General features: G+C 38.6%; 1 long non-coding RNA gene across 1 annotated transcript; it reads left to right on the top strand.

Annotated features, from left to right (window-relative positions):
* Positions 1–1,175: 1,175 nt before the first annotated feature.
* LOC107584412 (uncharacterized) lies at positions 1,176–9,058 on the top strand. The gene is made up of 3 exons (XR_001609141.1): positions 1,176–1,419; positions 8,162–8,251; positions 8,768–9,058. It is a non-coding gene; the product is annotated as an uncharacterized lncRNA (long non-coding RNA).
* The last annotated feature ends 1,598 nt before the right edge of the window (positions 9,059–10,656 follow it).

The raw sequence follows: 10,656 nt of genomic DNA on the forward strand, positions 1-10,656 counted from the left end.
AACACTGGACAGGAATCAAGGGGCAGAACACACTTTAAATACTGAACTAAACAAGGGAATTAATGAGACACACCTGAGACACAACAATCGAAACAAAAACAGGAAAATAACCAAATATGGGCATGTCACACATGAGGGGGAAACTAGGTCAATGGGAGCACATGGGGTGCAAAAACACACACAGACAGTCCATATTCCTGACAGCACCACAAAATGTCACTCTGTATTTTTGCTGGAATCCATTACTTTACCAAGAGCTACATTTTTAATGTTATTTATTTTTTTATGTATTCAGTTTCTGGAGTCATAAAAATGGGATGCAGAACTGCAGTTTAAAACTGAATTCAGTAAATATTCAAATGATAGAATTTAAATGAATAGAAATTACTTAAATAAGTATCATTTTAACTAGAAAAGGCACGTTTGTCAAGACAGACTTTAAAGGTTAGTGAGATAGCTTTGTTTGAAACTTCTATAAGCCTGACACACATAGACAGAAAGATAAAGAGACAAATAAATACATTTGAATGTACTGTAATTTATGTATATTTCATCATATTAAACCAGCATGGAAGAATGCTACATTTCCCAGAATGCATGATATATAAAATACATGATAATATCTAAAGAGTCCTGAGGCTTTGATGGAAACCTCCAAACTGTGTCGAGAATGTCACTAAATCAACGTTTCAAAAATCATTACAGCGACGTTTCCCTTATGTGACCACTCCGGATAAGAGCATCATTCGCATAAGCCCGGACTTCCTCTGGTAAGGAAGCTGTGGGTTTGTGGAAGCTCCAATGACAGGCTTCAGATGGCCTCCAGTGTTCCCTAATTACATTAATTTGCTCCCTGAAGCGTTCCCGCAGTGTCGTCTCAGTCCAGCTCTTAGCTAAAGATGCTTGTCAGTGGTTGTGTGTTGCCATCTTCACACATGGCTAGACAAGATACTTTGTTTATTGTACAAGGTTCTGTTTGTTCAGGGCTTAGCTAGCTAGTGGATGGCAGGAGGTAATGCCATGTCATGCTGCGGCATGCTAATTACCGCTAAACACTGTAAACCCAACACCCTGGACAGAGGATGCGTCACAGCATGGCACTAAGCCTAAACCCTTTGCTTCTCTGTATCTCTCCCTCTTCTTGTCTTCTCTTCTCTATTCATTCAGCACAAGCTCGCTGGGGATTTCACACTTTATCACCTCGTCTAACGCTCCGCAGAGCACTGGAAATCGCCGTCTGCAGTAGAGTAATCCCGTAGTAATGAGATTTGAGGTACATCAAAGTACCGTGCCTTTGAGGGAGGAAAACAGATCAGAAAAATAGGACTGAAATGCAAATCCTTCACGAAGATGACCATGAGTTTTCTACCTCGAGAACACAATATGAAAGTGGTGAATGAGACAGACAGCGAGAAGCTCGTAAGTAGCATCTTTTGAGAAAGAGCCTTTAAGAACATAAGTTTGCTCATTGAATTCTGATATAGAAACCGAGAGAGGGGAAGGAGGAGGAGAGAGAGATGTGCAGCAAACAGAGTTGTTGTGAAATGGGTAGAAAATGGGTCAGAAGCAAAGCTGTGAAATATCGCTCGGAGGAAATGAGCGATAGAGTCACTGTGCTTGAAACCAATCGCTTGACTCATTATGAAACATATACACGTGAGGCACCCACCACGTTTACATAGGTTTTCAGATCAAAGCAACGTCTTTATGTTTCCATATGGATAGGGCAGCTGTGTGAATGAAGATATGATTAGAAATTGAGGAAGGAACATGATTAAAAAGCCAGCTAGAATTATTTATTTATAGTTATGATGACTTGATCAGAATGCAAGTCAGGTAGACAACAATACAGAAGCTCACATTTGTTTTGATTTTGGAATGTAAATACATAATATAGTGAATGTTTCGGGTAGGTTTCACTTTTAAAATGCGAATGAAACGCTTTATTTATTTACGATTTTTTGAAACGTTTTATTTACAAGTGACTCTGGGAGAGCGTTTGAAGACATGTTTGCTCACAACCAGTCTAGAATGATTTCAGCGTCCATGGCTGGATGAATCTATAAGTGAATATGTACAGTCAACCAGTCATTACTGCAAATAGAACCCCAAGAAGTAGCTGTTTGTAATGCCTGTTCAAAAACATATCACATTAAAGACATATGTATGTTGTTCTTTTGCTGAAGTTTTTTTTGTAATGCCTATGCTACCATTCACAAGTTTGTGGTTGGTAACATTTAAAAAAAATTTTTGAAAGAGGCTCACCAAGGCTGCAATTATTTAATCAAAATTTTTTATTAAATACTATTGTAATTTTAAATAAAGGTTTTTATTTGAATATATTTTAAAATGTAATCAAATTCTCTGATGGCAAAGCTGAATTTTCAGGAGCCATTACTCCAGTCTTCAGTGTCACATGATTCTTCATAAATCATTCTAATATACTGATTTGATGCTCAAGAAACATTTCTGATCATATCAATGTTGAAAACAGTTGTGATGCTTAATATTCTGTGGAAAGTGTGAATTTCATGATTCTTTGATAATTAGAAAGTTCAAAAGAACAGCATTTGTTAGAAATCTTTTAATGTCTTTACCATCACTTTTAACTAATGATGCATTTTATAGCAATAATACGCCCTTGCTTGAATGAAAAAAGTGTTATTTCTTTTGAATAATAATAATAATAAAAACATATCTAACACTGACATTAATTACACAGTATTGCTGATTACATTTAGCAACTTACAGAGAGTATACTTGTCAGAATCCATGTCTCATTATTGTCTTAAGCTGGCAACACACTAGACGATTTTCAAATCTTAAACGATTTTAAAACCACGGGAGACCACGGACATGAAGACAGTTTCAACTGATTTTTAGCGTTATAATCCCCTGAATGCGCACACTAGACGATTCGGCCAGACCGAGAGACCACACACTTGTGGATTGTAGGGACGGTTTCACAGTGACAACGTGATCTCACGGAGACTCGCAAGATCAAACAAGACTAGAGAAGAAGAACAAATGGAAGACAATCGACGTTGTCAGCTGACTCTTCTGGCGCGCATTCTGGCGAGCATTCTGCATTCACAGTGAAAAACAAAGTATAAAAAGAATATGGGTGATGTATTCTGCTTTTGTGCCATTTTTGTGGCTGCCAAGTTTCAGCTATAGAATCACACAACATCCGGTAAGTGACGCTTGCTCACTTTCATTGGCTATCGCAGGTATCACGTCAGAGGCAGCCCGATCAAGAGTCGTAAATATATAAGATAGTTTGAAACTTACGATTTGAGTTCGGGGACGCTCCGTCACAATCGGGAGCAGTTAAATAATCGTAATGACACCACACAATAGAAGATTTTTTTGGACAAAAAAAATCTCTTGCGACAAGCCGCGAATCTGGCCACACCCCCAACCCCCCAACCTAGTTTCTGTCTCCCCTTTGATTTTGTCATTTGATTCAACTGTGTCTCATTAATTATCCTCATGTGTCTCCCTATTTATGTTCTAGTCCTGTGTTCCCTTGTCCGGTATTGTATACGTCTGTGGTTTATGTGTCACCTGCCTACCTGTGGATTTACCTTCATGTGGATTAAATAAAGACCATCTGCCTTCATCATCTTCTTTGTGCATGTTTATTAGACACCGTAGCGTAACAATACTAGCCTATCAGATAATGGTATGCTAAGCTAGCATGCTAATTGTATGGTGGTATGCTAACTGGTTAGCCTGCATGCAAACAAAGAATGAGAAAATGTATGTTTACCCTAACAGCTTTTGGTCATGTAATATGATGTGTGACGATTTAAATTACAATAATTGTCATATTTACATAGTTAAAATAACATACATTAAAAAGCTGTGTTTTAGTAGCCTATTTCTAATCAGGCGCTGAATCTGGTTCCTATTAAAAGTTCTGTTTTGTCACATGCATACAACAAATGAGTAAAACAAAATGGATGTAAAATACTAATGCGAGATTCTTTTTTATTATTATGTAAGAAGAAAACTACTTAGAAAGTTTTGTTGCCTGTCAATCATATGCAAATAATCACAGAGCAACACCAATAATAAATTTGACACCAATTTGACCAATAATAATCGAATTCTTCAGAGGGCTGTGTAACAAAATGAATATTTGGATATTTCATTTATTTCACAATAAAAAAGTAGTATTTCACTTACAGCACTGAGGCATATAAGAAGCCACAATAGAGTTTAGTGGCATACATAACAGAAAATATACCAACTCTGAAAAATCTGTGATGCGTTCAGAGCAGTAATTCATACCCTGATCTATGAGCTGGAAAGTGTGTGTAATGGAGTACTCTGTAATCTGCAGTGGGCCCGTGGATTGATTTGTTTTAGGAGAATGGACAGTCATCCAGCTGGAGAAGAGCCAGTGGGTACTGCTGAGGACTGACATCTCAGGTGTCACTACAGGGCCGTTACCCCTCCCGGACGCCCCTCATCCGCCTGGTATCACACAGCCGATTCAATCCCAGGGCTCAATGTATGTCAGAGGGATAACTGGGAATGACAACCTACTGTGAGAAAAGCATGGTTCTGTTTCAATTTCCAGAGAAGCCCACAGCATATAATGAGACGAGCACTAAATGAGCCTTTGAGGAAAGTGCTATTGATGCATTATGGTAATGCATTTTTCTTCTGGTCTTCACAATTTGTTTTTATAAAGAAGCTCAGAGACTCTTGCAGTGAAGGACAGTGCTAGTCTTTGCAGATTTAGAGGAGCCACAGAAAGAGTTTGAAAAAAAAAATGCTTCATGACCTTGTCTGAGACATCACTTTCCACCAGTGCTATTTTCATCTTTAGCGTACCTTCACTTTTTCTTGCGTACTGGCACTTCTCATGTTGCCGGTACTTTGCCACTCTGAGTCAAAGCATCATCCGATAAATAGTAATGACATCACACTACAGGGAGGGGGCACTAAGTGAATTACCTGATTTACATATCATCTCGACAAATCACGTGAATAATACAAGCCGTCTATCGGAAGTTCTCTTTTCTAATTAGACAGTTATTACTATGTTAGCCTGGCTTCAGAAGGGGACCAAAATTACGCGTGAATCAGATCTTCACCCAGATAAAGTAAACACTGTCTGTAAGCAAATCAGTGCCTGTGGTTCTAACGAGCAGTCTGCTGTTAGAGCACCAGCACAAGCACCCGCGGCAGCTGCAGTTAACGTTACCGCTGCTATTACCTCAGATGGTGATGTTAAAGGGGTCATATGATGCTATTTTAAAGATCATTATTTTGTGTATTTGGTGTAACAGAATATGTTGACATGCTTTAATGTTCAAAAAACACATTATTTTTCAAATACTGTACATTATTGTAGGTCCTCTATGCCCCGCCTCTCTCAAACACATCGTTTTCAACAAAGCCCCCTCCTTTGACAAGCGCAGTCTGCTCTGATTAGCCAGCTGGCCCAGTGCATTGTGATTGGCCGAACACCACAAGCATGCATTGGAAATGTAACGCCCCTTACCATAATCGCGAGCTTCAGCTTTCAAAGTAAATATCAAGGCAGTTAATAATATCGTTAGTTTTACCATCAGTTCAAGCCCTAAAGGGCAACAGAGTTGCGTGACAGACACAGTGATGATGCAGTACACAAGCCGCGGTTAAGACAGCTGACGTGCTATGATTTCTGACAGACAGTTCACTCTCCTGTGATGTGACCCAGTTCCCCTCACACACACACATGCGACGCGTTACTCTGCGCTGCTCAAAACTCCGCATTTGAACAGTCAATAGCAATTCCACATCGTGACGTAGACATGTGGTGGCGTATTAGAACGAGCCGTTTTAGGTAGGTGTGGCTGACTCTTAACTTTTATAAAGAATATCTCTTTGGATTTGAGACTTTAGTCTTTGCAACTTTACAGAACTTCTTTATGCACCAAGAGCTTGTAACACTTCAAAGAGAAAGGAAAAATTGAAATCGCATCATATGACCCCTTTAACAATAACGTCATGAGTGGCCAGACTGTTGGTCAAGGGATCAAATTATGTATTTTTGCGCCCAGAATGACTGGCTAATTTTCAAAGACCAAATGCTTGACTGCAAAATATGTAGTAGCATTCCATCACTCGCTGTCCAGAAAGAGCAGGGAGTGAGGCTGTCAAATGAGTGGAGAGAGTGTTTAATCAGTGCTTTTGGAACGGACAAGTCTAAACAGCAACAATCGCTGCGCAAGAAATTAAAGGAAGACAGAGATTCAAAATCCCACTCAAAAGCAACAGAGATTGTAAATGCAGCATCCCACGATGAAATGAGGCAATTGCAATGACAGGCAATTGCAAGCCATGCGCAGGGCTGAACACGATACAGCTTGCAACTTACATTTTTTTGACCTGCTGGAGTTGGATGGGACCACAGCAGATGTTATCACAGAGACATTGCTGTCATGCCTTCACAAATATGGATTTGATGACCACTTTTTGGGTAAGGGTTTTTTGGCCTTTGTTTGTGATGGAGCATCAGTTATGCTTGGCAGGAAAGCAGGGGTTGCTAGACAGCTTCGTGCCAGATTCCCAGACTTGTTTGTATGGCACTGTTTAAATCATCGTCTAGAATTGGCAGTTGGGGATGTTCTCAAGGAAGTCAGTGGACTTAATCATTTTAAGAGTTTCGTTGATAAGCTTTACACTTTATATCACGTCTCACCCAAAAACAAAAGGGAATTGGATCACTATGCATGGAGTGTTGGGCAGCGTCTTCTTGTCATTGGCCGTGTCTTGTCAATTCGCTGAGTGGCTTCAAGCAAGAGGACAGTCAAAGCTGTTTGAGAGAACTAAACAGAATAGAGAATTACAGAGTGCTTCAGACTCACTTTTCCAATGCTGCTAGTGATGTAACCAGGGATTCTACAGAAAGAGCAAAATACAAGGGACTCCATGATGTTCTCACCTCTGTGTCCTTTGTGTTTAATCTGGGATTTATGTATGATGCCTTAACAGAACTCAGTGATTTCTCAAGGATGCTCCAAAAAAGAGACACTACTCTGCCTGAAACAGAGAAGCTGCTGTTTCGACAGGTACGAGTGTTTGAGTCCATGGTTTCAACACCTGGCCCCCACACGCAAACTGTTCTTCAAGCAGAAATGAAGAAAACTTTCCAGAATGTACCCCTGCATGATAATCAAAAGATTGTGAGGATCAATGCAGGACAATTCTTTCACAGCATGGCCGAAAACATGAAATCCAGGACAGCTACAACAACTTCCTCTCATGTCAGTACACATGAAAGCTTATCTCATAGAGGTGAAAGCAAACTGATGACAGACTTAAAGGTTCTTCAGCTGGACACTTGGCCTGAGGGAAATCTGGACATACAGCATGGTTAAACATCTTTTGATTTTTATAAAATTTTGAACAGAATTTTTGGTTACACTTTATTTCGATAGTCCACTTTAGTCATTCTACTAACTATAAGGAACTTTGTAACTACATGTCAACTACATGGCAACTAATTCTCATTCATTTGCATCTACATGTCTACTAACTCTCAGAGTAGACTGTTAGGGTAGGGTTAGGGTTAGTAGAATAAGTTGACAAAGAAAGTATTAGAAGATATTAAGCAGACAGTCTACTAATACTCTACTAACTGCTAGTTGACATGTAGTTGCAAAGTTACTTACAGTTAATAGAATGTCTAAAGTGGACTATCGAAATAAAGTGTAAGTAACTTTGCAACTACATGTCAACTAGCAGTTAGTAGAGTATTAGTAGACTGTCTGCTTAATATCTTCTAATACTTTCTTTGTCAACTTATTCTACTAACCCTAACCCTACCCTAACAGTCTACTCTGAGAGTTAGTAGACATGTAGATGCAAATGAATGAGAATTAGTTGACATGTAGTTGCAAAGTTACTTACAGTTAATAGAATGTCTAAAGTGGACTATCGAAATAAAGTGTTACCGAATTTTTAAATATATATTTTTAAGAATAAAATTCAATGTTTATGTTGTTTATGCTACCTTTTGTTTTATCCTCTGTCTTTTAGTAATGAGTATGTGTCAGTGCAATTGATTACAAGAAATAATTTACCATTTAATGTGATATTTTCACAAAATTCATCCCCAGACTGCTAAGTAATCTTCTCCCTCTGCCTCTGTCTCTTTTAGCCTCTGCCTCACTAAGCCAAGGAGATGTGTTGATGAAAGATCTACCTGTGGCCATTCAGTTCAACCCCACAACATGATTGTGCCATTTCTGTTAGTATGAACACCTACTCATTATGAATAACAATGTTTGGCTTACCAGAAATTTCCAGTGCCTGCTGAATTTATGTGATTTGAAAAGTGGGTGGAGGGACTGAATTGCTTTACACACTGAGGAAGGCTTTGAGCCGAAACATTTGTGTCTTTTCCCATCAGTAATGAACAGAGGCGGACAGTAACTAAGTACATTTACTTGAGTATGGTACTTAAGTACACTTTTTGAGTATCGGTACTTTACTTGAGTATTATTTTTTCTGGGAACTTATGACTTTAACTTCACTACATTTGAAAGGAACATAAAATAAAAGAAAAAAGAAGATTGTTCTCGTGAGTGCGGCTCATAATTTCCTATACTAAGTAACTCAACAGATTGACTTAGTATAAGATCAAGATCAAGTAAAAAAAAGATCAAGTAACGCAAGAGCACAGTGCAAACGACGTTGTTATGCTGAATTTATGCTACCATCAAATATTAAATCAGATAATGCAACTTGTCTACTGTTTCTTTAGGAAAACCAATTACTGAATTCAGTGCCACTTGTCACTACCAAGGCCGCATTAACCATTGGGCTAGGAAGGGCTGAAGCCCAGGGGCCTGAGCAAGAAGTAGATTGACGGACATCGGTAGTGCCGATCGCCAAAGCTCCACCACGCTCCTCACTTTTTAGCACTATTATTTAGTGAAGTTTTTCCATAAATTCCATGCATATCATCAGAGATTAAAACGTCACATTTGAATTTGGTTTTGAACGACCTGTGCACGTATCTCCTATCAGGTAATCGCTGCGTGTAATATCTCTATTCACCTCTCTTCACTTCTTTCTGGTGTAATCTAGAAATGGTCATGCAAAGAACAATCTTCGATAAGTAAAAATGTCAACTATTTAAAAAATAAATAAATAGTGAGAGAGGGGAAAGCATCAGTTAGTCACTAAAATCCACAGTTTATTTTACTAAAACTGATGATGGAGTGGGAGTTGTGGAACAGCAAATGGACCGGACATGTGGAGCAGTTCAAAACAGTGTCATCGTCCCCACAGATTTTAGGTTAGTTTGATTATTATCTTGATGGATGTATATTGCTTTTTGTGTTTGAACAAACTCTATAGGCTTAGTAGGCTATATTCGCTTATGGGAGAAATTCCTTTTGCGCATCATGATGTAAGCTTTTCATTTAAACGCATTTTAAGCATTGTGGTTTAAAGACTAATATAACTGTTCAGGGACATTAAGCAGTGGGGCCGAATTCATTTTGGAAAATGCGCGCGTTAAGACGGTTTCTGATTGGTGCGGAGCGTACTTGCTCGTACAGTGCCTGACTAAACTAAAAGTTATTTTTCGCGCCTTGTGTTTAAACGTTCGAATCGTAAACGTCTCATCGTCAGCACAGTCATTTGTGTCTTAAAGGAACGTTAATAGTTAAAGATGCATGTACACTAGTTGGCTATATGAGATCCTGGCATTATATGATAAGATTTTAAAGGGATATTCACCCAAAAATACTGTCATCATTTACTCAGTTTCAAGTTGTTCTGAACCTGTATGAATTTCTTTGTTCTCCTCAACATAAAAGAAGATATTTTGAAGAATATTCGTAACCACCAGAAAGTTTCTGGTTCCTGTTGACTCCAGTAGTGTTTTTTTTTCATATGGAAGTCATGGGGGCACAGAAACTGTTTGGTTACCAGTATTGTTCCAAATATATACTTTTGCATTCAACAGTAGAATGAAACTCATTCAGGTTTAGAACAACAACATAACTTTAATTTTTGGTGAACTATTCCTCCAAAGCAGCCTAATATAGCTGTTGTTGCCATTTGTGTCAATAATGTAAATTAAACAGAAAGAAAATCACTCACTGTCCTTGACCGAATCACTTTTGTCAAATAAATAAGAATGTATATTGAATTTATACAGTGAAGACTATTCAGTCTATTTGCAGCCTAGTCTATTTAATATTTCTTATTCAGCTCTTTACGTGAGCTGTAGGTTGTAGGTCGATTTCTTTGTTCTGTTGTAATTCATGACTGTTTACTTGTCTTCGGTAAGCGTGTTGTTGTTATTTTGTGATTTTAGAATTGGTAACAAGAATTTAGAAATTGCAATGCATCAAACATTTTGATTGGATAAAAATCCTATCTTAAACTATATATCATTATTGTGATGGGGGGCCCTGCAGTAAGTCATAGCCCTGGGGCCCAGTGAGGTCTTAATGCGGCCCTGGTCGCTACTCTCTAATTTTCTTTCTTGCTAACTCCCTGTCTCTGTGTGTGTCCCTAGGGATTGATATGTAAAGAGCACCATTGCAGACCTGATGTCTAAGGACTTCCATCGTCTCTCTCTTACACACACACACACACACACACACACACACACACACACACACACACTTATCAGAT

This window comes from Sinocyclocheilus grahami, unplaced genomic scaffold, assembly GCF_001515645.1.
Source record: "Sinocyclocheilus grahami isolate Dianchi unplaced genomic scaffold, SAMN03320097.WGS_v1.1 scaffold59.1, whole genome shotgun sequence".
Taxonomy (NCBI): Eukaryota; Metazoa; Chordata; class Actinopteri; order Cypriniformes; family Cyprinidae; genus Sinocyclocheilus; species Sinocyclocheilus grahami.